The following is a 27,919-nucleotide window of genomic DNA, read 5'->3' as shown; positions in this document are numbered from 1 at the left end:
TCTGGGATTGAGATAGCTAAAAATAACCACATAGTTTTGTTTTCATCCAGGAGTTTCTGGACAAATTGTTGTAGTTTTGAAGTGAAATTTAACCAAAAATCACATTGAAAGTGGTTTTGGAGAAAAGCACAATCTTCCTGTTCGGCAAATGCATCCAATGTCATGTTTACAGAAAGAAATATCATGTTTTCTCAGGTTTCTGAAGCTTTCTTCCTAGAAAACTCGAATGTATGGAGGATTTCACTCCAGGTGGAACCAGTTAGCGTTTGGCAGCTAAAAACAAAACCTTACATGCTAAAATGCATTCAAAACCGTAAAGTCCATAGAGAATGTCCAGAAAACACAAACAATCACAGAGGCTGTAGCAAGATCTGGGATTGAGCTAGCCACAACACACCAAATAGTTTTGTTTTCATCCACGATTATCTGGAAAAATTGTTGTAGTTTTGAAGTAAAATTTAACCAAAAATTCACCGTGAAAGTGGTTTTGGAGAAAAGCACACTCTTCCTGTTCGGCAAATGCATCCAATGTCATGTTTACAAATACGAAAGTCATGTTTTCTCAGGTTTCTGAAGCTTTCTTCCTAGAAAACTCGAATGTGTGGAGGATTTGACTCCAGGTAGAACCAATTAGCGTTTGCCAGCTCAAAACAAAAACTTAGAGGCTGAAATGCATTCAAAACCTTAAAGTCCATAGAGAATGTCCAGAAAACACAAACACACACAGAGGCTGTAGCAAGATCTGGGATTGAGATAGCCACAACACACCAGATAGTTTTGTTTTCATCCAGGAGTATCTGGACAAATTCTTGTGGATTTCGGGTGAAATTTAACCAAAAAATCACCGTGAAAGTGATTTTGGGGAAAAGCACAATCTTCCTGTTTGGCAAATGCATCCAATGTCATGTTTACAAATACAAATATCATGTTTCCTCAGGTTTCTGAAGCTTTCTTCCTAGAAAACTCGAATGTGTGGAGGATTTGACTCCAGGTGGAACCAATTAGCGTTTGCCAGCAGAAAACAAAACCTTACATGCTAAAATGCATTCAAAACTGTAAAGTCCATAGAGAATGTCCAGAAAACTCAAACACACACAGAGGCTGTAGCAAGATCTGGGATTGAGATAGCCACAACACACCAGATAGTTTTGTTTTCATCCAGGAGTATCTGGACGAATTGTTGAAGTTTTGAAGTAAAATTTAACCAAAAAATCACCGTGAAAGTGATTTTAGAGAAAAGCACAATCTTCCTGTTCGGCAAATGCATCCAATGTCATGTTTACAGAAAGAAATATCATGTTTTCTCAGGTTTCTGAAGCTTTCTTCCTAGAAAACTCGAATGTGTGGAGGATTTGACTCCAGGTGGAACCAATTAGCATTTGCCAGCAGAAAACAAATGGGTCCTTCTAAAATGCATTCAAAACCTTAAAGTCCATAGAGAATTTCCAGAAAACACAAACACACACAGAGGCTGTAGAATATCTGGGATTGAGATAGCTAAAAATAACCAGATAATTTTGTTTTCATCCAGGAGTATCTGGACAAATTGTTGTAGTTTTGAAGTGAAATTTAACCAAAAATAACGGTGAAAGTGGTTTTGGAGAAAAGCACAATCTTCCTGTTCGGCAAATGCATCCATTCTCATGTTTACAAATACAAATGTCATGTTTTCTCAGGTTTCTGAAGCTTTCTTCCTAGAAAACTCGAATGTGTGGAGGATTTGACTCCAGGTGGAACCAATTAGCGTTTGCCAGGAGAAAACAAAACCTTACATGCTAAAATGCATTCAAAACCTTAAAGTCCATAGAGAATGTCCAGAAAACACAAACACACACAGAGGCTGTAGCAAGATCTGTGATTGAGATAGCTAAAAATCACCAGATATCTTTGTTTTCATCCAGGAGTATCTAGACAATTTGTTGTAGTTTTGAAGTGAAATTTAACCAAAAAATCACCTTGAAAGTGGTTTTGGAGAAAAACACAATCTTCCTGTTCGGCAAATGCATCCAATGTCAGGTTTACAAATACAAATGTCATGTTTTCTCAGGTTTCTGAAGCTTTCTTCCTAGAAAACTCGAATGTGTGGAGGATTTGACTCCAGGTGGAACCAATTAGCGTTTGGCAGCTAAAAACAAAAACTTACTTGCTAAAATGCATTCAAAACCGTAAAGTCCATTGAGAATGTCTAGAAAACACAAACAAACACTGAGGCTGTAGCAAGATCTGGGATTGAGATAGCCACAACACACCAGATGGTTTTGTTTTCATCCAGGAGTATCTGGACAAATTGTTGTAGTTTTGAAGTGAAATGTAACCAAAAAATCACCGTGAAAGTGGTTTTGGAGAAAAGCACAATCTTCCTGTTCGGCAAATGCATCCAATGTCATGTTTACAGAAAGAAATATCATGTTTTCTCAGGTTTCTGAAGCTTTCTTCCTAGAAAACTCGAATGTGTGGAGTATTTGACTCCAGGTGGAACTAATTAGCGTTTGCCAGCAGAAAACAAATGGGTCCTGCTAAAATGCATTCAAAACCGTAAAGTCCATAGAGAATGTCCAGAAAACGCAATCAGACACAGAGGCTGTAGCAATATCTGGGATTGAGATAGCTAAAAATAACCACATAGTTTTGTTTTCATCCAGGAGTTTCTGGACAAATTGTTGTAGTTTTGAAGTGAAATTTAACCAAAAATCACATTGAAAGTGGTTTTGGAGAAAAGCACAATCTTCCTGTTCGGCAAATGCATCCAATGTCATGTTTACAGAAAGAAATATCATGTTTTCTCAGGTTTCTGAAGCTTTCTTCCCAAAAAACTCGAATGTGTGGAGGATTTGACTCCAGGTGGACCAATTAGCGTTTGGCAGCTAAAAACAAAACCTTACATGCTAAAACGCATTCAAAACCGTAAAGTCCTTAGAGAATGTCCAGAAAACACAAACACACACAGAGGCTGTAGCAAGAACTGGTATTGAGATAGCCACAACACACCAGATAGTTTTGTTTTCATCCAGGAGTATCTGGACAAATTGTTGTACTTTGAAGAGAAATTTAACCAAAAAATCACCGTGAAAGTGGTTTTGGGGAAAAGCACAATCTTCCTGTTCGGCAAATGCATCTAATGTCATGTTTACAGAAAGAAATATCATGTTTTCTCAGGTTTCTGAAGCTTTCTTCCTAGAAAACTCGAATGTATGGAGGATTTCACTCCAGGTGGAACCAGTTAGCGTTTGGCAGCTAAAAACAAAACCTTACATGCTAAAATGCATTCAAAACCGTAAAGTCCATAGAGAATGTCCAGAAAACACAAACAATCACAGAGGCTGTAGCAAGATCTGGGATTGAGCTAGCCACAACACACCAAATAGTTTTGTTTTCATCCACGATTATCTGGAAAAATTGTTGTAGTTTTGAAGTAAAATTTAACCAAAAATTCACCGTGAAAGTGGTTTTGGAGAAAAGCACACTCTTCCTGTTCGGCAAATGCATCCAATGTCATGTTTACAAATACGAAAGTCATGTTTTCTCAGGTTTCTGAAGCTTTCTTCCTAGAAAACTCGAATGTGTGGAGGATTTGACTCCAGGTAGAACCAATTAGCGTTTGCCAGCTCAAAACAAAAACTTAGAGGCTGAAATGCATTCAAAACCTTAAAGTCCATAGAGAATGTCCAGAAAACACAAACACACACAGAGGCTGTAGCAAGATCTGGGATTGAGATAGCCACAACACACCAGATAGTTTTGTTTTCATCCAGGAGTATCTGGACAAATTCTTGTGGATTTCGGGTGAAATTTAACCAAAAAATCACCGTGAAAGTGATTTTGGGGAAAAGCACAATCTTCCTGTTTGGCAAATGCATCCAATGTCATGTTTACAAATACAAATATCATGTTTCCTCAGGTTTCTGAAGCTTTCTTCCTAGAAAACTCGAATGTGTGGAGGATTTGACTCCAGGTGGAACCAATTAGCGTTTGCCAGCAGAAAACAAAACCTTACATGCTAAAATGCATTCAAAACTGTAAAGTCCATAGAGAATGTCCAGAAAACTCACACACACAGAGGCTGTAGCAAGATCTGGGATTGAGATAGCCACAACACACCAGATAGTTTTGTTTTCATCCAGGAGTATCTGGACGAATTGTTGAAGTTTTGAAGTAAAATTTAACCAAAAAATCACCGTGAAAGTGGTTTTAGAGAAAAGCGCAATCTTCCTGTTCGGCAAATGCATCCAATGTCATGTTTACAGAAAGAAATATCATGTTTTCTCAGGTTTCTGAAGCTTTCTTCCTAGAAAACTCGAATGTGTGGAGGATTTGACTCCAGGTGGAACCAATTAGCATTTGCCAGCAGAAAAAAAATGGGTCCTTCTAAAATGCATTCAAAACCTTAAAGTCCATAGAGAATTTCCAGAAAACACAAACACACACAGAGGCTGTAGAATATCTGGGATTGAGATAGCTAAAAATAACCAGATAATTTTGTTTTCATCCAGGAGTATCTGGACAAATTGTTGTAGTTTTGAAGTGAAATTTAACCAAAAATCACTGTGAAAGTGGTTTTGGAGAAAAGCACAATCTTCCTGTTCGGCAAATGCATCCATTCTCATGTTTACAAATACAAATGTCATGTTTTCTCAGGTTTCTGAAGCTTTCTTCCTAGAAAACTCGAATGTGTGGAGGATTTGACTCCAGGTGGAACCAATTAGCGTTTGCCAGGAGAAAACAAAACCTTACATGCTAAAATGCATTCAAAACCTTAAAGTCCATAGAGAATGTCCAGAAAACACAAACACACACAGAGGCTGTAGCAAGATCTGGGATTGAGATAGCTAAAAATCACCAGATATCTTTGTTTTCATCCAGGAGTATCTAGACAATTTGTTGTAGTTTTGAAGTGAAATTTAACCAAAAAATCACCTTGAAAGTGGTTTTGGAGAAAAGCACAATCTTCCTGTTCGGCAAATGCATCCAAGTCAGGTTTACAAATACAAATGTCATGTTTTCTCAGGTTTCTGAAGCTTTCTTCCTAGAAAACTCGAATGTGTGGAGGATTTGACTCCAGGTGGAACCAATTAGCGTTTGGCAGCTAAAAACAAAAACTTACTTGCTAAAATGCATTCAAAACCGTAAAGTCCATAGAGAATGTCCAGAAAACACAAACAAAAACAGAGGCTGTAGCAAGATCTGGGATTGAGATAGCCACAACACACCAGATAGTTTTGTTTTCATCCAGGAGTATCTGGACAAATTGTTGTAGTTTTGAAGTGAAATGTAACCAAAAAATCACCGTGAAAGTGGTTTTGGAGAAAAGCACAATCTTCCTGTTCGGCAAATGCATCCAATGTCATGTTTACAGAAAGAAATATCATGTTTTCTCAGGTTTCTGAAGCTTTCTTCCTAGAAAACTCGAATGTGTGGAGTATTTGACTCCAGGTGGAACTAATTAGCGTTTGCCAGCAGAAAACAAATGGGTCCTGCTAAAATGCATTCAAAACCTTAAAGTCCATAGAGAATGTCCAGAAAACACAAACACACACAGAGGCTGTAGCAAGATCTGGGATTGAGATAGCTAAAAATCACCAAATAGTTTTGTTTTCATCCAGGAGTATCTGGACAAATTGTTGTGGATTTCGGGTGAAATTTAACCAAAAAATCACCGTGAAAGTGGTTTTGGAGAAAAGCACAAACTTCCTGTTCGGCAAATGCATCCAATGTCATGTTTACAGAAAGAAATATCGTGTTTTCTCAGGTTTCTTAAGCTTTCTTCCTAGAAAACTCGAATGTGTGGAGTATTTGACTCCAGGTGGAACCAATTAGCGTTTGCCAGTTAAAACAAAAACATACATGCTAAAATGCATTCAAAACCGTAAAGTATATAGAGAACGTCCAGAAAACAAAAACACACACAGAGGGTGTAGCAATATCTGGGATTGAGATAGCTAAAAATAACCAGATAGTTTTGTTTTCCTCCAGGAGTATCTGGACAAATTGTTGTAGTTTTGAAGTGAAATTTAACCAAAAATAACGGTGAAAGTGGTTTTGGAGAAAAGCACAATCTACCTCTTCGGCAAATGCATCCAATGTCATGTTTACAGCAAGAAATATCATGTTTTCTCAGGTTTCTGGAGCTTTCTTCCTAGAAAACTCGAATGTGTGGAGGATTTGACTCCAGGTGGAACCAATGAGCCTTTGCCAGCTAAAAACAAAAACTTACATGCTAAAATGCATTCAAAACTGTAAAGTCCATAGAGAATGTCCAGAAAACACAAACACACACAGAGGCTGTAGCAAGAACTGGGATTGAGATAGCCACAACACACCAGATAGTTTTGTTTTCAACCAGGAGTATCTGGACAAATTGTTGTGGATTTCGGGTGAAATTTAACAAAAATCACTGTGAAAGTGGTTTTGGAGAAAAGCACAAACTTCCTGTTCAGCAAATGCATCTAATGTCATGTTTACAGAAAGAAATATCATGTTTTCTCAGGTTTCTGAAGCTTTCTTCCTAGAAAACTCGAATGTGTGGAGGATTTGACTCCAGGTGGAACCAATTAGCTTTTGCCAGCAGAAAACAAAAAGGGTCCTGCTAAAATGCATTCAAAACCTTAAAGTCCATAGAGAATATCCAGAAAACACAAACACACACAGAGGCTGTAGCAAGATCTGGGATTGAGATAGCCACAACACACCAGATAGTTTTGTTTTCATCCAGGAGTATCTGGACAAATTGTTGTAGTTTTGAAGTGAAATGTAACCAAAAAATCACCGTGAAAGTGGTTTTGGAGAAAAGCACAATCTTCCTGTTCGGCAAATGCATCCAATGTCATGTTTACAGAAAGAAATATCATGTTTTCTCAGGTTTCTGAAGCTTTCTTCCTAGAAAACTCGAATGTGTGGAGTATTTGACTCCAGGTGGAACTAATTAGCGTTTGCCAGCAGAAAACAAATGGGTCCTGCTAAAATGCATTCAAAACCTTAAAGTCCATAGAGAATGTCCAGAAAACACAAACACACACAGAGGCTGTAGCAAGATCTGGGATTGAGATAGCTAAAAATCACCAAATAGTTTTGTTTTCATCCAGGAGTATCTGGACAAATTGTTGTGGATTTCGGGTGAAATTTAACCAAAAAATCACCGTGAAAGTGGTTTTGGAGAAAAGCACAAACTTCCTGTTCGGCAAATGCATCCAATGTCATGTTTACAGAAAGAAATATCGTGTTTTCTCAGGTTTCTTAAGCTTTCTTCCTAGAAAACTCGAATGTGTGGAGTATTTGACTCCAGGTGGAACCAATTAGCGTTTGCCAGTTAAAACAAAAACATACATGCTAAAATGCATTCAAAACCGTAAAGTATATAGAGAAGGTCCAGAAAACAAAAACACACACAGAGGGTGTAGCAATATCTGGGATTGAGATAGCTAAAAATAACCAGATAGTTTTGTTTTCATCCAGGAGTATCTGGACAAATTGTTGTAGTTTTGAAGTGAAATTTAACCAAAAATAACGGTGAAAGTGGTTTTGGAGAAAAGCACAATCTACCTCTTCGGCAAATGCATCCAATGTCATGTTTACAGCAAGAAATATCATGTTTTCTCAGGTTTCTGGAGCTTTCTTCCTAGAAAACTCGAATGTGTGGAGGATTTGACTCCAGGTGGAACCAATGAGCCTTTGCCAGCTAAAAACAAAAACTTACATGCTAAAATGCATTCAAAACTGTAAAGTCCATAGAGAATGTCCAGAAAACACAAACACACACAGAGGCTGTAGCAAGAACTGGGATTGAGATAGCCACAACACACCAGATAGTTTTGTTTTCAACCAGGAGTATCTGGACAAATTGTTGTGGATTTCGGGTGAAATTTAACAAAAATCACTGTGAAAGTGGTTTTGGAGAAAAGCACAAACTTCCTGTTCAGCAAATGCATCTAATGTCATGTTTACAGAAAGAAATATCATGTTTTCTCAGGTTTCTGAAGCTTTCTTCCTAGAAAACTCGAATGTGTGGAGGATTTGACTCCAGGTGGAACCAATTAGCGTTTGGCAGCTAAAAACAAAAACTTACTTGCTAAAATGCATTCAAAACCGTAAAGTCCATAGAGAATGTCCAGAAAACACAAACAAACACAGAGGCTGTAGCAAGATCTGGGATTGAGATAGCCACAACACACCAGATAGTTTTGTTTTCATCCAGGAGTATCTGGACAAATTGTTGTAGTTTTGAAGTGAAATGTAACCAAAAATCACCGTGAAAGTGGTTTTGGAGAAAAGCACAATCTTCCTGTTCGGCAAATGCATCTAATGTCATGTTTACAGAAAGAAATATCATGTTTTCTCAGGTTTCTGAAGCTTTCTTCCTAGAAAACTCGAATGTGTGGAGTATTTGACTCCAGGTGGAACTAATTAGCGTTTGCCAGCAGAAAACAAATGGGTCCTGCTAAAATGCATTCAAAACCTTAAAGTCCATAGAGAATGTCCAGAAAACACAAACACACACAGAGGCTGTAGCAAGATCTGGGATTGAGATAGCTAAAAATCACCAAATAGTTTTGTTTTCATCCAGGAGTATCTGGACAAATTGTTGTGGATTTCGGGTGAAATTTAACCAAAAAATCACCGTGAAAGTGGTTTTGGAGAAAAGCACAAACTTCCTGTTCGGCAAATGCATCCAATGTCATGTTTACAGAAAGAAATATCGTGTTTTCTCAGGTTTCTTAAGCTTTCTTCCTAGAAAACTCGAATGTGTGGAGGATTTGACTCCAGGTGGAACCAATTAACGTTTTGCAGCTAAAAACAAAACCTTACATGCTAAAATGCATTCAAACTTTCAAGTCCATAGAGAATATCCAGAAAACAAAAACACACACAGAGGCTGTAGCAAGATCTGGGATTGAGATAGCTAAAAATCACCAGATATCTTTGTTTTCATCCAGGAGTATCTAGACAATTTGTTGTAGTTTTGAAGTGAAATTTAACCAAAAAATCACCTTGAAAGTGGTTTTGGAGAAAAGCACAATCTTCCTGTTCAGCAAATGCATCCAATGTCAGGTTTACAAATACAAATGTTATGTTTTCTCAGGTTTCTGAAGCTTTCTTCCTAGAAAACTCGAATGTGTGGAGGATTTGACTCCAGGTGGAACCAATTAGCGTTTGGCAGCTAAAAACAAAGCCTTACATGCTAAAATGCATTCAAAACCGTAAAGTCCATAGAGAATGTACAGAAAACACAAACACACAGAGGCTGTAGCAAGATCTGGGATTGAGATAGCTACAAATCACCAGATAGTTTTGTTTTTATCCAGGAGTATCTGGAGAAATTGTTGTAGTTTTGAAGTGAAATGTAACCAAAAATCACCGTGAAAGTGGTTTTGAGAATAGCACAATCTTCCTGTTCCGCAAATGCATTCAATGTCAGGTTTACAAATACAAATGTTATGTTTTCTCAGGTTTCTGAAGCTTTCTTCCTAGAAAACTCGAATGTGTGGAGGATTTGACTCCAGCTGGAACCAATTAGCGTTTGCCAGCTAAAAACAAAACCTTACATGCTAAAATGCATTCAAAACTGTAAAGTCCATAGAGACTGTCCAGAAAACACAAACACACATAGAGGCTGTAGCAAGATCTGGGATTGAGATAGCCACAACACACCAGATAGTTTTGTTTTCATCCAGGAGTTTCTGGACAAATTGTTGTAGTTTTGAAGTGAAATTAATCAAAAAATCACCGTGAACGTGGTTTTGGAGAAAAGCACAATCTTCCTGTTCGGCAAATGCATCCAATGTCATGTTTACAGAAAGAAATATCATGTTTTCTCAGGTTTCTGGAGCTTTCTTCCTAAGAAACTCGAATGTGTGCAGGATTTGACTCCAGGTGGAACCAATTAGCGTTTGGCAGCTAAAAACAAAAACTTACATGCTAAAATGCATTCAAAACCGTAAAGTCCATAGAGAATGTCCAGAAAAGACAAACACACACAGAGGCTGTAGCAAGATCTGGGATTGAGATAGCCACAACACACCAGATAGTTTTGTTTTCATCCAGGAGTATCTGGACAAATTGTTGTAGTTTTGAAGTGAAATGTAACCAAAAAAATCACCGTGAAAGTGGTTTTGGAGAAAAGCACAATCTTCCAGTTCGGCATGTGCATCCAAAATCACGTTTACAGTAAGAAATATCATGTTTTCTCAGGTTTCTGAAGCTTTCTTCCTTGAAAATTCGAATGTGTGAAGGATTTGACTCCAGGTGGAACCAATTAGCGTTTGGCAGCTAAAAACAAAAACTTACATGCTAAAATGCATTCAAAACTGTAAAGTCCATAGAGAATATCCAGAAAACACAAACACACAGAGAAGCTGTAGCAAGATCTGGGATTGAGATAGCTAAAAATCACCACATAGTTTTGTTTTCATCCAGGAGTATCTGGACAAATTGTTGTAATTTTGAAGTGAAATTTAACCAAAAAATCACTGTGAAAGGGGTTTATGGTGAAAAGCACAATCTTCCTGTTCGGCAAACGCATCCATTGTCATGTTTACCGAAAGAAATATCATGTTTTCTCAGGTTTCTGAAGCTTTCTTCCTAGAAAACTCGAATGTGTGGAGGATTTCACTCCAGGTGGAACCAATTAGCGTTTGCCAGCTAAAAACAAAAACTTCCATGCTAAAATGCATTCAAAACTGTAAATTTCATAGAGAATTTCCAGAAAACACAAACAAACACAGAGGCTGTAGCAAGATCTGGGATTGAGATAGCTACAAATCACCACATAATTTTGTTTTCATCCAGGAGTATCTGGACAAATTGTTGTAGTTTTGAAGTGAAATTTAACCAAAAAACTCCGGGAAAGTGGTTTTGGAGAAAAGCACCATCTTCCTGTTCGGCAAATGCATCCAATGTCATGTTTACAGAAAGAAATATCATGTTTTCTCAGGTTTCTGAAGCTTTCTTCCTAGAAAACTAGAATGTGTGGAGGATTTGACTCTAGGTGGAACCAATTAGCGTTTGCCAGCTAAAAACAAAAACTTTCATGCTAAAATGCATTCAAAACCATAAAGTCCATAGAGAATGTCCAGAAAACACAAACACACACAGAGGCTCTAGCAAGATCTGGGATTGAGAAAGCTAAAAATCACTAGATAGTTTTGTTTTCATCCAGGAGTATCTGGACAAATTGTTGTAGTTTTGAAGTGAAATTTAACCAAAAAATCACAGTGAACGAGGTTTTGAAGAAAAGCACAATCCTCCTGTTCAGCAAATGCATCCATTGTCATGTTTAAAGAAAGAAATATCATGTTTTCTCAGGTTTCTGAAGCTTTCTTCCTAGAAAACTCGAATGTGTGGAGTATTTGACTCCAGGTGGAACCAATTAGCGTTTGCCAGCTGAAAACAAAACCTTACATGCTAAAATGCATTCAAAACCGTAAGTCCATAGAGAATGTCCAGAAAACACAAACAAACACGGAGGCTGTATCAAGATCTGGGATTGAGATAGCCACAACACACCAGATAATTTTGTTTTCATCCAGGAGTATCTGGACAAATTGTTGTGGTTTTGAAGTAAAATTTAACCAAAAAAAAAAAAACCGTGAAAGTGGTTTTGGAGAAAAGCAGAATCTTCTTTAACAGTAAATGCATCCAATGTCATGTTTACAGAAAGAAATATCATGCTTTCTAGGGTTTCTGAAGCTTTCTTCCTAGAAAACTCGAATGTGTGGAGTATTTGACTCCAGGTGGAACCAATTAGCGTTTGCCAGCTAAAAACAAAAACTTACATGCTAAAATGCATTCAAAACCATAAAGTCCATAGAGAATGTCCAGAAAACACAAACACACACAGAGGCTGTAGCAAGATCTTGGATTGAGATAGCGACAACACACCAGATAGTTTTGTTTTCATCCAGGAGTATCTGGACAAATTGTTGTAGTTTTGAAGTGAAATTTAACGAAAAAATCACAGTGAAAGTGGTTTTGGAGAAAAGCACAATCTTCCTGTTTGGCAAATGCATCCATTCTCATGTTTACAAATACAAATGTCATGTTTTCTCAGGTTTCTGAAGCTTTCTTCCTAGAAAACTCGAATGTGTGGAGGATTTGACTCCAGGTGGAACCAATTAGCGTTTGCCAGCTAAAAACAAAAACTTCCATGCTAAAATGCATTCAAAACGTAATCTTCATAGAGAATGTCAGGAAAACACAAACAAACACAGAGGCTGTAGCAAGATCTGGGATTGAGGTAGCTAAAAATTACCACATAATTTTGTTTTCATCCAGGAGTAGCTGGACAAATTGTTGTAGTTTTGAAGTGAAATTTAACCAAAAAACACCGGGAAAGTGGTTTTGGAGAAAAGCACAATCTTCCTGTTCGGCAAATGCATCCAATGTCATGTTTACAAATACAAATGTCATGTTTTCTCAGGTTTCTGGAGCTTTCTTCCTAGAAAACTCGAATGTGTGGAGGATTTGACTCCAGGTGCAACCAATTAGCGTTTGCCAGCTAAAAACAAAAACTTACATGCTAAAATGCATTCAAAACCATAAAGTCCATAGAGAATGTCCAGAAAACACAAACTCACACACAGGCTGTAGCAAGATCTTGGATTGAGATATCGACAACACATCAGATAGCTTTGTTTTCATCCAGGAGTATCTGGACAAATTGTTGTAGATTTGAAGTGAAATTTAACCAAAAAATCACAGTGAAAGTGGTTTTGGAGAAAAGCACAATCTTCCTGTTCGGCAAACGCATCCATTGTCATGTTTACCGAAAGAAATATCATGTTTTCTCAGGTTTCTGAAGCTTTCTTCCTAGAAAACTCGAATGTGTGGAGGATTTGACTCCAGGTGGAACCAATTAGCGTTTGCCAGCTAAAAACAAAAACTTCCATGCTAAAATGCATTCAGAACCGTAAACTTCATAGAGAATGTCCAGAAAAAACAAACAAACACAGAGGCTGTAGCAAGATCTGGGATTGAGATAACTAAAAATCACCACAATTTTGTTTTCATCCAGGAATATCTGGACAATTTGTTGTAGTTTTGAAGTGAAATTTAACCAAAAAACACCGGGAAAGGGGTTTTGGAGAAAAGCACAATCTTCCTGTTCGGCAAATGCATCCAATGTCATGCTTCCAAATATAAATGTCATGTTTTCTCAGGTTTCTGAAGCTTTCTTCCTAGAAAACTCGAATGTGTGGAGTATTTGACTCCAGGTGGAACCAATTAGCGTTTGCCAGCTGAAAACAAAAACTTACATGCTAAAATGCATTCAAAACCGTAAAGTCCATAGAGAATGTCCAGAAAACACAAACAAACACGGATGCTGTACCAATATCTGGGATTGAGATAGACACAACACACCAGATAGTTTTGTTTTCATCCAGGAGTATCTGGACAAATTGTTGTAGTTTTGATGTGAAATTTAACCAAAAAATCACCGTGAACGTGGTTTTGGAGAAAAGCACAATCTTCCTGTTCGGCAAATGCATCCAATGTCATGTTTACAAATACAAATGTCATGTTTTCTCAGGTTTCTGAAGCTTTCTTCCTAGAAAACTCGAATGTGTGGAGGATTTGACTCCAGGTGGAACCAATTAGCGTTTGGCAGCTAAAAACAAAAACTTCCATGCTAAAATGCATTCAAAACTTTCAAGTCCATAGAGAATGTCCAGAAAACACAAACAAACACAGAGGCTGTAGCAAGATCTGGGATTGAGATAGCCACAACCCACCAGATAGTTTTGTTTTCATCCAGGAATATCTGGACAAATTCTTGCAGTTTTGAAGTAAAATTTAACCAAAAAATCACCGTGAAAGTGGTTTTGGAGAAAAGCACAATCTTCCTTTACAGCAAATGCATCCAATGTCATGTTTACAGAAAGAAATATCATGCTTTCTAGGGTTTCTGAAGCTTTCTTCCTAGAAAACTCGAATGTGTGGAGTATTTGACTCCAGGTGGAACCAATTAGCGTTTTCGAGCTAAAAACAAAACTTACATGCTAAAATGCATTCAAAACCATAAAGTCCATAGAGAATGTCCAGAAAACACAAACACACACAGAGGCTGTAGCAAGGTCTTGGATTGAGATAGCGACAACACACCAGATAGTTTTGTTTTCATCCGGGAGTATCTGGACAAATTGTTGTAGTTTTGAAGTGAAATTTAACGAAAAAATCACAGTAAAAGTGGTTTTGGAGAAAAGCACAATCTTCCTGTTCGGCAAATGCATTCATTCTCATGTTTACAAATACAAATGTCATGTTTTCTCAGGTTTCTGAAGCTTTCTTCCTAGAAAACTCGAATGTGTGGAGGATTTGACTCCAGGTGGAACCAATTAGCGTTTGCCAGCTAAAAACAAAAACTTCCATGCTAAAATGCATTCAAAACGTAATCTTCATAGAGAATGTCCAGAAAACACAAACAAACACAGAGGCTGTAGCAAGATCTGGGATTGAGATAGCTAAAAATTACCACATAATTTTGTTTTCATCCAGGAGTAGCTGGACAAATTGTTGTAGTTTTGAAGTGAAATTTAACCAAAAAACACCGGGAAAGTGGTTTTGGAGAAAAGCACAATCTTCCTGTTCGGCAAATGCATCCAATGTCATGTTTACAAATATAAATGTCATGTTTTCTCAGGTTTCTGAAGCTTTCTTCCTAGAAAACTCGAATGTGTGGAGGATTTGACTCCAGGTGGAACCAATTAGCGTTTGCCAGCTAAAAACAAAAACTTCCATGCTAAAATGCATTCAAAACTTTCAAGTCCATAGAGAATGTCCAGAAAACACAAACTCACACACAGGCTGTAGCAAGATCTTGGATTGAGATAGCGACAACACATCAGATAGCTTTGTTTTCATCCAGGAGTATCTGGACAAATTGTTGTAGTTTTGAAGTGAAATTTAACCAAAAAATCACCGTGAAAGTGGTTTTGGAGAAAAGCACAATCTTCCTGTTCGGCAAACGCATCCATTGTCATGTTTACCGAAAGAAATATCATGTTTTCTCAGGTTTCTGAAGCTTTCTTCCTAGAAAACTCGAATGTGTGGAGGATTTCACTCCAGGTGGAACCAATTAGCGTTTGCCAGCTAAAAACAAAACCTTACATGCTAAAATGCATTCAAAACCATCCAGTCCATAGAGAATGTCCAGCAAACACAAACAAACACAGAGGCTGTAGCAAGATCTGGGATTGAGATAGCCACAACACACCAGATAGTTTTGTTTTCATCCAGGAGTATCAGGACAAATTGTTGTACTTTGAAGAGAAATTTAACCAAAAAATCACCGTTAAAGTGGTTTTGGGGAAAAGCACAATCTTCCTGTTCGGCAAATGCATCCAATGTCATGTTTACAGAAAGAAATATCATGTTTTCTCAGGTTTCTGAAGCTCTCTTCCTAGAAAACTCGAATGTGTGGAGGATTTGACTCCAGGTGGAACCAATTAGCGTTTGGCAGCTAAAAAGAAAACCTTACATGCTAAATGCATTCAAAACCATCAAGTCCATAGAGAATGTCCAGAAAACACAAACAAACACAGAGGCTGTAGCAAGATCTGGGATTGAGATAGCTAAAAATCACCAGATATCTTTGTTTTCCTCCAGGAGTATCTAGACAAATTTTTGTAGTTTTGAAGTGAAATTTAACCAAAAAATCACCGTTAAAGTGGTTTTGGGGAAAAGCACAATCTTCCTGTTCGGCAAATGCATCCAATGTCATGTTTACAGAAAGAAATATCATGTTTTCTCAGGTTTCTGAAGCTCTCTTCCTAGAAAACTCGAATGTGTGGAGGATTTGACTCCAGGTGGAACCAATTAGCGTTTGGAAGCTAAAAACAAAACGGGTCCTGCTAAAATGCATTCAAAACCGTAAAGTCCATAGAGAATGTCCAGAAAACACAAACACACACAGAGGTTGTAGCAAGATCTGGGATTGAGATAGCCACAACACACCAGATAGTTTTGTTTTCATCCAGGAGTATCTGGACAAATTGTTGTAGATTTGAAGTGAAATTTAACCAAAAAATCACCGTGAAAGTGGTTTTGGAGAAAAGCACAATGTTCCTGTTCGGCAAATGCATCCAATGTCATGTTTACAGAAAGAAATATCAGGTTTTCTCAGGCTTCTGAAGCTTTCTTCATAGAAAACTCGAATGTGTGGAGGATTTGACTCCAGGTGGAACCAATTAGCGTTTGGCAGCTGAAAACAAAAACTTATATGCTAAAATGCATTCAAAACCATAAAGTCCATACAGAATGTCCAGAAAACACAAACACACACAGAGGCTGTAGCAAGATCTGGGATTGAGATAGCCACAACACACCAGATAGTTTTGTTTTCATCCAGGAGTATCTGGACAAATTGTTGTACTTTGAAGAGAAATTTAACCAAAAAATCACCGTTAAAGTGGTTTTGGAGAAAAGCACAATCTTCCTGTTCGGCAAATGCATCCAATGTCATGTTTACAGAAAGAAATATCATGTTTTCACAGGTTTCTGAAGCTTTCTTCCTAGAAAACTCGAATGTGTGGAGGATTTGACTCCAGCTGGAACCAATTAGCGTTTGCCAGCTAAAAACAAAACCTTACATGCTAAAATGCATTCAAAACCGTAAAGTCCATAGAGATTGTCCAGAAAACAGAAACAAACACAGAGGCTGTAGCAATATCTGGGATTGAGATAGCCACAACACACCAGATAGTTTTGTTTTCATCCAGGAGTATCACGACAAATTGTTGTACTTTGAAGAGAAATTTAACCAAAAAATCACCGTTAAAGTGGTTTTGGAGAAAAGCACAATCTTCCTGTTCGCAAATTCATCCAATGTTATGTTTACAGAAAGAAATATCATGTTTTCTCAGGTTTCTGAAGCTCTCTTCCTAGAAAACTCGAATGTGTGGAGGATTTGACTCCAGGTGGAACCAATTAGCGTTTGGCAGCAGAAAACAAAAACTTACATGCTGAAATGCATTCAAAACTTTCAAGTCCATAGAGAATGTCCAGAAAACACAAACAAACACAGAGACTGTAGCAAGATCTGGGATTGAGGTAGCTAAAAATCACCAGATATCTTTGTTTTCATCCAGGAGTATCTGGACAAATTGTTGTAGTTTTGATGTGAAATTTAACCAAAAAATCACCGTGAAAGTGGTTTTGGTGAAAAGCACAATCTTCCTGTTCGGCAAATGCATCCAATGTCATGTTAACAGAAAGAAATATCATGTTTTCTCAGGTTTCTGAAGCTTTCTTCCTAGAAAACTCGAATGTGTGGAGGATTTGACTCCAGGTGGAACCAATTAGCGTTTGCAGCTGAAAACAAATCTTACATAATAAAAAGCATTCACAACCGTAAAGTCCATAGAGAATGTCCAGAAAACACAAACACACACAGAGGCTGTAGCAAGATCTGGGATTGAGATAGCCACAACACACCAGATAGTTTTGTTTTCATCCAGGAGTATCTGGACAAATTGTTGTGGATTTCGGGTGAAATTGAACCAAAAATCACCGTGAAAGTGGTTTTGGTGAAAAGCACAATCTTCCTGTTCGGCAAATGCATCCAATGTCATGTTTACAGAAAGAAATATCATGTTCTCTCAGGTTTCTGAAGCTTTCTTCCTAGAAAACTCGAATGTGTGGAGGATTTGACTCCAGGTGGAACCAATTAGCCTTTGCCAGCTAAAAACAAAAACTTACATGCTAAAATGCATTCAAAACCGTAAAGTCCATAGAGAATGTCCAGAAAACACAAACACACACAGAGGCTGTAGCAAGATCTGGGATTGAGATAGCCACAACACACCAGATAGTTTTGTTTTCATCCAGGAGTATCTGGACAAATTGTTGTAGATTTGAAGTGAAATTTAACCAAAAAATCACCGTGAAAGTGGTTTTGGAGAAAAGCACAATGTTCCTGTTCGGCAAATGCATCCAATGTCATGTTTACAGAAAGAAATATCAGGTTTTCTCAGGCTTCTGAAGCTTTCTTCATAGAAAACTCGAATGTGTGGAGTATTTGACTCCAGGTGGAACCAATTAGCGTTTGGCAGCTGAAAACAAAAACTTATATGCTAAAATGCATTCAAAACCATAAAGTCCATACAGAATGTCCAGAAAACACAAACACACACAGAGGCTGTAGCAAGATCTGGGATTGAGATAGCCACAACACACCAGATAGTTTTGTTTTCATCCAGGAGTATCTGGACAAATTGTTGTAGATTTGAAGTGAAATTTAACCAAAAAATCACCGTGAAAGTGGTTTTGGAGAAAAGCATAATGTTCGTGTTCGGCAAATGCATCCAATGTCATGTTTACAAATACAAAAGTCATGTTTCCTCAGGTTTCTGAAGGTTTCTTCCTAGAAAACTCGAATGTTTGGAGGATTTGACTCCAGGTGGAACCAATTAGCGTTTGCCAGCTAAAAACAAAACCTTGCATGCTAAAATGCATTCAAAACCATCAAGTCCATAGAGAATGTCCAGAAAACAGAAACAAACACAGAGGCTGTAGCAAGATCTGGGATTGAGATAGCCACAACACACCAGATAGTTCTGTTTTCATCCAGGAGTATCAGGACAAATTGTTGTACTTTGAAGAGAAATTTAACCAAAAAATCACCGTTAAAGTGGTTTTGGAGAAAAGCACAATCTTCCTGTTCGGCAAATGCATCCAATGTCATGTTTACAGAAAGAAATATCATGTTTTCACAGGTTTCTGAAGCTTTCTTCCTAGAAAACTCGAATGTGTGGAGGATTTGACTCCAGCTGGAACCAATTAGCGTTTGCCAGCTAAAAACAAAACCTTACATGCTAAAATGCATTCAAAACCGTAAAGTCCATAGAGATTGTCCAGAAAACAGAAACAAACACAGAGGCTGTAGCAATATCTGGGATTGAGATAGCCACAACACACCAGATAGTTTTGTTTTCATCCAGGAGTATCACGACAAATTGTTGTACTTTGAAGAGAAATTTAACCAAAAAATCACCGTTAAAGTGGTTTTGGAGAAAAGCACAATCTTCCTGTTCGCAAATTCATCCAATGTTATGTTTACAGAAAGAAATATCATGTTTTCTCAGGTTTCTGAAGCTCTCTTCCTAGAAAACTCGAATGTGTGGAGTGTTTGACTCCAGGTGGAACCAATTAGCGTTTGGCAGCAGAAAACAAAAACTTACATGCTGAAATGCATTCAAAACTTTCAAGTCCATAGAGAATGTCCAGAAAACACAAACAAACACAGAGACTGTAGCAAGATCTGGGATTGAGGTAGCTAAAAATCACCAGATATCTTTGTTTTCATCCAGGAGTATCTGGACAAATTGTTGTAGTTTTGATGTGAAATTTAACCAAAAAATCACCGTGAAAGTGGTTTTGGTGAAAAGCACAATCTTCCTGTTCGGCAAATGCATCCAATGTCATGTTAACAGAAAGAAATATCATGTTTTCTCAGGTTTCTGAAGCTTTCTTCCTAGAAAACTCGAATGTGTGGAGGATTTGACTCCAGGTGGAACCAATTAGCGTTTGCAGCTGAAAACAAATCTTACATAATAAAAAGCATTCAAAACCGTAAAGTCCATAGAGAATGTCCAGAAAACACAAACACACACAGAGGCTGTAGCAAGATCTGGGATTGAGATAGCCACAACACACCAGATAGTTTTGTTTTCATCCAGGAGTATCTGGACAAATTGTTGTGGATTTCGGGTGAAATTGAACCAAAAATCACCGTGAAAGTGGTTTTGGTGAAAAGCACAATCTTCCTGTTCGGCAAATGCATCCAATGTCATGTTTACAGAAAGAAATATCATGTTCTCTCAGGTTTCTGAAGCTTTCTTCCTAGAAAACTCGAATGTGTGGAGGATTTGACTCCAGGTGGAACCAATTAGCCTTTGCCAGCTAAAAACAAAAACTTACATGCTAAAATGCATTCAAAACCGTAAAGTCCATAGAGAATGTCCAGAAAACACAAACACACACAGAGGCTGTAGCAAGATCTGGGATTGAGATAGCCACAACACACCAGATAGTTTTGTTTTCATCCAGGAGTATCTGGACAAATTGTTGTAGATTTGAAGTGAAATTTAACCAAAAAGTCACCGTGAAAGTGGTTTTGGAGAAAAGCATAATGTTCCTGTTCGGCAAATGCATCCAATGTCATGTTTACAAATACAAAAGTCATGTTTTCTCAGGTTTCTGAAGCTTTCTTCCTAGAAAACTCGAATGTGTGGAGGATTTGACTCCAGGTGGAACCAATTAGCGTTTGGCAGCTAAAAAGAAAACCTTACATGCTAAATGCATTCAAAACCATCAAGTCCATAGAGAATGTCCAGAAAACACAAAAAAACACAGAGGCTGTAGCAAGATCTGGGATTGAGATAGCTAAAAATCACCAGATATCTTTGTTTTCCTCCAGGAGTATCTAGACAAATTTTTGTAGTTTTGAAGTGAAATTTAACCAAAAAATCACCTTGAAAGTTATTTTGGAGAAAAGCACAATCTTCCTGTTCGGCAAATGCATCCAATGTCATGTTTACAGAAAGAAATATCATGTTTTCTCAGGTTTCTGAAGATTTCTTCCTAGAAAACTCGAATGTGTGGATTATTTGACTCCAGGTGAAACCAATTAGCGTTTGGAAGCTAAAAACAAAACGGGTCCTGCTAAAATGCATTCAAAACCGTAAAGTCCATAGAGAATGTCCAGAAAACACAAACACACACAGAGGCTGTAGCAAGATCTGGGATTGAGATAGCCACAACACACCAGATAGTTTTGTTTTCATCCAGGAGTATCTGGACAAATTGTTGTAAATTTGAAGTGAAATTTAACCAAAAAATCACCGTGAAAGTGGTTTTGGAGAAAAGCACAATCTTCCTGTTCGGCAAATGCATCCAATGTCATGTTTGCAAGTACAATATCATGTTTTCTCAGGTTTCTGAAGCTTTCTTCCTAGAAAACTCGAATGTGTGGAGGATTTGACTCCAGGTGGAACCAATTAGCGTTTGCCAGCAGAAAACAAAAAGAGTCCTGCTAAAATGCATTCAAAACTGTAAAGTCCATAGAGAATGTCCAGAAAACACAAGCGCACACAGAGGCTGTAGCAAGATCTGGGATTGATATAGCTAAAAATCACCAAATATCTTTGTTTTCATCCAGGAGTATCTGGAAAATTGTTTTAGTTTTGAAGTGAAATTTAACCCAAAAATCGCCGTGAAAGTGGTTTTGGAGAAAAGCACAATCTTCCTGTTCGGCAAAGGCATGCAATGTCATGTTTACAGAAAGAAATATCATGTTTTCTCAGGTTTCTGAAGCTTTCTTCCTAGACAACTCGAATGTGTGGAGTGTTTGACTCCAGGTGGAACCAATTAGCGTTTGGCAGCAGAAAACAAAAAGGGTCCTGCTAAAATGCATTCAAAACCATAAAGTCCATAGAGAATGTCCAGAAAACACAAACACACACAGAGGCTGTAGCAAGATCTGGGATTGAGATAGCCACAACCCACCAGATAGTTTTGTTTTCATCCAGGAGTATCTGGACAAATTGTTGTGGATTTCGGGTGAAATTGAACCAAAAATCACATTGAAAGTGGTTTTGGAGAAAAGCACAATCTTCCTGTTCGGCAAATGCATCCAATGTCATGTTTACAAATACAAATATCATGTTTTCTCAGGTTTCTGAAGCTTTCTTCCTAGAAAACTCGAATGTGTGGAGTATTTGACTCCAGGTGGAACCAATTAGCGTTTGGAAGCTAAAAACAAAAACTTACATGCTAAAATGCATTCAAAACCGTAAAGTCCATAGAGAATGTCCAGAAAATACAAACACACACAGAGGCTGCAGCAAGATCTTGGATTGAGATAGCCTCAACACACCAGATAGTTTTGTTTTCATCCAGGAATATCTGGACAAATTGTTGTAGTTTTGAAGTGAAATTTAACCAAAAAATCCACGTGAAAGTGGTTTTGGAGAAAAGCACAATCGTCCTGTTCGGCAAATGCATCCAATGTCATGTTTACAAATACAAAAGTCATGTTTTCTGAGGTTTCTGAAGCTTTCTTCCTAGAAAACTCAAATGTGTGGCGGATTTGACTCCAGGTGGAACCAATTAAATTTTGCCAGCTGAAAACAAAAACTTACATGCTAAAGTGCATTCAAAACCTTAAAGTCCATAGAGAATGTCTAGAAAACACAAACACAGAGGCTGTAGCAAGATCTGTGATTGAGGTAGGTACAACACACCAGATAGTTTTGTTTTCATCCAGTATATCTGGACAAAATGTTGTGGATTTCGGGTGAAATTTAACCAATAATCAACGTGAAAGTGGATTTGGAGAAAAGCACAATCTTCCTGTTCGGCAAATGCATCCAATGTCATGTTTAGAAATACAAATATCATGTTTTCTAAGGTTTCTGAAGCTTTCTTCCTGGAAAACTCGAATGTGTGGAGGATTTGACTCCAGGTGGAACCAATTAGCGTTTGCCAGCAGAAAACAAAAAGGGTCCTGCTAAAATGCATTCAAAACCTTAATGTCCATAGAGAATGTCCAGAAAACACAAACACACACAGAGGCTGTAGGAAGATCTGGGATTGAGATAGCTAAAAATCACCAGATAGTTTTGTTTTCATCCAGGAGTATCTGGACAAATTGTTTTAGTTTTGAAGTGAAATTTAACCAAAAATCACCGTGAAAGTGGTTTTGGAGAAAAGCACAATCTTCCTGTTCGCAAATGCATCCAATGTCAGGTTTAGAAATACAAATATCATGTTTTCTCAGGTTTCTGAAGCTTTCTTCCTAGAAAACTCGAATGTGTGGAGTATTTGACTCCAGGTGGAACCAATTAGCGTTTGGCAGCTAAAAACAAAAACTTACATGCTAAAATGCATTCAAAACCATAAAGTCCATACAGAATGTCCAGAAAACACAAACAAACACAGAGGCTGTAGCAAGATCTGGGACTGAGATAGCCACAACCCACCAGATAGTTTTGTTTTCATCCAGGAGTATCAGGACAAATTGTTGTACTTTGAAGAGAAATTTAACCAAAAAATCACCGTTAAAGTGGTTTTGGGGAAAAGCACAATCTTCCTGTTCGGCAAATGCATCCAATGTCATGTTTACAAATACAAAAGTCATGTTTTCTCAGGTTTCTGAAGCTTTCTTCCTAGAAAACTCGAATGTTTGGAGGATTTGACTCCAGGTGGAACCAATTAGCGTTTGCCAGCTAAAAACAAAAACTTACATGCTAAAATACATTCAACACTGTAAAGTCCATAGAGAATGTCCAGAAAACACAAACACACACAGAGGCTGTAGCAAGATCTGGAATTGAGATAGCTAAAAATCACCAGATAGTTTTGTTTTCATCTAGGAGTATCTGGACAAATTCTTGTGCATTTCGGGTGAAATTTAACCAAAAAATCACGGTGAAAGTGGTTTTGGGGAAAAGCACAATCTTCCTGTTCGGCAAGTGCATCCAATGTCTTGTTTACAGAAAGAAATATCATGTTTTCTCAGGTTTCTGAAACTTTCTTCCTAGAAAACTCGAATTTGTAGAGGATTTGACTCCAGGTGCAACCAATTAGCGTTTGGCAGCTAAAAACAAAAACTTACATGCTAAAATGCATTCAAAACCATAAAGTCCATAGAGAATGTCCTGAAAACACAAACACAGAGGCTGTAGCGAAATATGGGATTGAGATAGCCACAACACACCAGATAGTTTTGTTTTCATCCAGTAGTATCTGGAAAAATTGTTGTACTTTCAAGTGAAATTTAACCAAAAAATCACATTGAAAGTGGTTTTGGAGAATAGCACAATATTCCTGTTCAGCAAATGCATCCAATGTCATGTTGACAAATACAAAAGTCATGTTTTCTCAGGTTTCTGAAGCTTTCTTCCTAGAAAACTCGAATGTGTGGAGGATTTGACTCCAGGTGGAACCAATTAGCGTTTGGCAGCTAAAAACAAAACCTTACATGCTAAAATGCATTCAAAACCATAAAGTCCATAGAGATTGTCCAGAAAACAGAAACAAACACAGAGGCTGTAGCAAGATCTGTGATTGAGGTAGCTACAACACACCAGATAGTGTTGTTTTCATCCAGTATATCTGGACAAATTGTTGTGGATTTCGGGTGAAATTTAACCAAAAATCAACGTGAAAGTGGATTTGGAGAAAAGCACAATCTTCCTGTTCGGCAAATGCATCCAATGTCATGTTTACAAATACAAATATCATGTTTTCTCAGGTTTATGAAGCTTTCTTGCCAGAAAACTCGAATGTGTGGAGGATTTGACTCCAGGTGGAACCAATTAGCATTTGCCAGCAGAAAACAAAAAGGGTCCTGCTAAAATGCATTCAAAACCTTAATGTCCATAGAGAATGTCCAGAAAACAAAAACACACACAGAGGCTGTAGCAAGATCTGGGATTGATATAGCTAAAAATCACCAGATATCTTTGTTTTCATCCAGGAGTATCTGGACAAATTGTTTTAGTTTTGAAGTGAAATTTAACCAAAAAATCACCGTGAAAGTGGTTTTGGAGAAAAGCACAATCTTCCTGTTCGCAAATGCATCCAATGTCATGTTTGCAAGTACAATATCATGTTTTCTCAGGTTTCTGAAGCTTTCTTCCTAGAAAACTCGAATGTGTGGAGGATTTGACTCCAGGTGGAACCAATTAGCGTTTGCCAGCAGAAAACAAAAAGAGTCCTGCTAAAATGCATTCAAAACTATAAGGTCCATAGAGAATGTCCAGAAAACACAAGCGCACACAGAGGCTGTAGCAAGATCTGGGATTGATATAGCTAAAAATCACCAAATATCTTTGTTTTCATCCAGGAGTATCTGGACAAATTGTTTTAGTTTTGAAGTGAAATTTAACCCAAAAATCACCGTGAAAGTGGTTTTGGAGAAAAGCACAATCTTCCTGTTCGGCAAAGGCATGCAATGTCATGTTTACAGAAAGAAATATCATGTTTTCTCAGGTTTCTGAAGCTTTCTTCCTAGACAACTCGAATGTGTGGAGTGTTTGACTCCAGGTGGAACCAATTAGCGTTTGGCAGCAGAAAACAAAAAGGGTCCTGCTAAAATGCATTCAAAACCATAAAGTCCATAGAGAATGTCCAGAAAACACAAACACACACAGAGGCTGTAGCAAGATCTGGGATTGAGATAGCCACAACCCACCAGATAGTTTTGTTTTCATCCAGGAGTATCTGGACAAATTGTTGTGGATTTCGGGTGAAATTTAACCAAAAATCACATTGAAAGTGGTTTTGGAGAAAAGCACAATCTTCCTGTTCAGCAAATGCATCCAATGTCATGTTTACAGAAAGAAATATCATGTTTTCTCAGGTTTCTGAAGCTTTCTTCCTAGAAAACTCGAATGTGTGGAGGATTTGACTCCAGGTGGAACCAATTAGCGTTTGGAAGCTAAAAACAAAAAGGGTCCTGCTAAAATGCATTCAAAACCGTAAAGTCCATAGAGAATGTCCAGAAAATACAAACACACACAGAGGCTGCAGCAAGATCTTGGATTGAGATAGCCTCAACACACCAGATAGTTTTGTTTTCATCCAGGAATATCTGGACAAATTGTTGTAGTTTTGAAGTGAAATTTAACCAAAAAATCACCGTGAAAGTGGTTTTGGAGAAAAGCACAATCTTCCTGTTCGGCAAATGCATCCAATGTCATGTTTACAAATACAAAAGTCATGTTTTCTGAGGTTTCTGAAGCTTTCTTCCTAGAAAACTCAAATGTGTGGCGGATTTGACTCCAGGTGGAACCAATTAAATTTTGCCAGCTGAAAACAAAAACTTACATGCTAAAGTGCATTCAAAACCTTAAAGTCCATAGAGAATGTCTAGAAAACACAAACACAGAGGCTGTAGCAAGATCTGTGATTGAGGTAGCTACAACACACCAGATAGTTTTGTTTTCATCCAGTATATCTGGACAAAATGTTGTGGATTTCGGGTGAAATTTAACCAATAATCAACGTGAAAGTGGATTTGGAGAAAAGCACAATCTTCCTGTTCGGCAAATGCATCCAATGTCATGTTTAGAAATACAAATATCATGTTTTCTAAGGTTTCTGAAGCTTTCTTCCTGGAAAACTCGAATGTGTGGAGGATTTGACTCCAGGTGGAACCAATTAGCGTTTGCCAGCAGAAAACAAAAAGGGTCCTGCTAAAATGCATTCAAAACCTTAATGTCCATAGAGAATGTCCAGAAAACACAAACACACACAGAGGCTGTAGCAAGATCTGGGATTGAGATAGCTAAAAATCACAAGATATCTTTGTTTTCATCCAGGAGTATCTGGACAAATTGTTTTAGTTTTGAAGTGAAATTTAACCAAAAATCACTGTGAAAGTGGTTTTGGAGAAAAGCACAATCTTCCTGTTCGCAAATGCATCCAATGTCAGGTTTAGAAATACAAATATCATGTTTTCTCAGGTTTCTGAAGCTTTCTTCCTAGAAAACTCGAATGTGTGGAGTATTTGACTCCAGGTGGAACCAATTAGCGTTTGGCAGCTAAAAACAAAAACTTACATGCTAAAATGCATTCAAAACCATAAAGTCCATACAGAATGTCCAGAAAACACAAACAAACACAGAGGCTGTAGCAAGATCTGGGACTGAGATAGCCACAACACACCAAATAGTTTTGTTTTCATCCAGGAGTATCAGGACAAATTGTTGTACTTTGAAGAGAAATTTAACCAAAAAATCACCGTTAAAGTGGTTTTGGGGAAAAGCACAATCTTCCTGTTCGGCAAATGCATCCAATGTCATGTTTACAGAAAGAAATATCATGTTTTCTCAGTTTTCTGAAGCTTTTTTCCTAGAAAACTGGAATGTGTGGAGGATTTGACTCCAGGTGGAACCAATTAGCATTGGCAGCTAAAAACAAAAACTTACATGGTAAAGTGCATTCAAAACTGTAAAGCCCATAGAGAATGTCCAGAAAACGCAAACAAACACAGAGGCTGTAGAAAGATCTGGGATTGAGATAGCCACAACACACCAGATAGTTTTGTTTTCATCCAGGAGTATCTGGACAAATTGTTGTAGATTTGAAGTGAAATTTAACCAAAAAATCACATTGAAAGTGGTTTTGGAGAAAAGCACAATCTTCCTGTTCGGCAAATGCATCCAATGTCATGTTTACAAATACAAAAGTCATGTTTCCTCAGGTTTCTGAAGGTTTCTTCCTAGAAAACTCGAATGTGTGGAGGATTTGACTCCAGGTGGAACCAATTAGCGTTTGGCAGCTAAAAACAAAACCTTACATGCTAAAATGCATTCAAAACCATCAAGTCCATAGAGAATGTCCAGAAAACACAAACAAACACAGAGGCTGTAGCAAGATCTGGGATTGAGATAGCCACAACACACCAGATAGTTTTGTTTTCATCCAGGAGTATCTGGACAAATTGTTGTACTTTGAAGAGAAATTTAACCAAAAAATCACCGTGAAAGTGGTTTTGGGGAAAAGCACAATCTTCCTGTTCGGCAAATGCATCCAATGTCATGTTTACAGAAAGAAATATCATGTTTTCTCAGGTTTCTGAAGCTTTTTTCCTAGAAAACTCGAATGTGTGGAGGATTTGACTCCAGGTGGAACGAACTAGCGTTTGGCAGCTAAAAACAAAAACTTACATGCTAAAATGCATTCAAAACCGTAAAGTCCATAGAGAATGTCCAGAAAACATAAACAAACACAGAGGCTGTAGCAAGATCTGCGATTGAGATAGCCACAACACACCAGATAGTTTTGTTTTCATCCAGGAGTATCAGGAGAAATTGTTGTACTTTGAAGAGAAATTTAACCAAAAAATCACCGTGAATGTGGTTTTGCAGAAAAGCACAATCTTCCTGTTCGCAAATGCATCCAATGTCATGTTTACAGAAAGAAA

Source organism: Oryctolagus cuniculus, chromosome 21 (genome assembly GCF_051225735.1).
Source record: "Oryctolagus cuniculus isolate XC-2025 breed Fujian yellow rabbit chromosome 21, ASM5122573v1, whole genome shotgun sequence".
Lineage (NCBI taxonomy): Eukaryota > Metazoa > Chordata > Mammalia > Lagomorpha > Leporidae > Oryctolagus > Oryctolagus cuniculus.
This window is presented reverse-complemented; position numbering follows the sequence as displayed.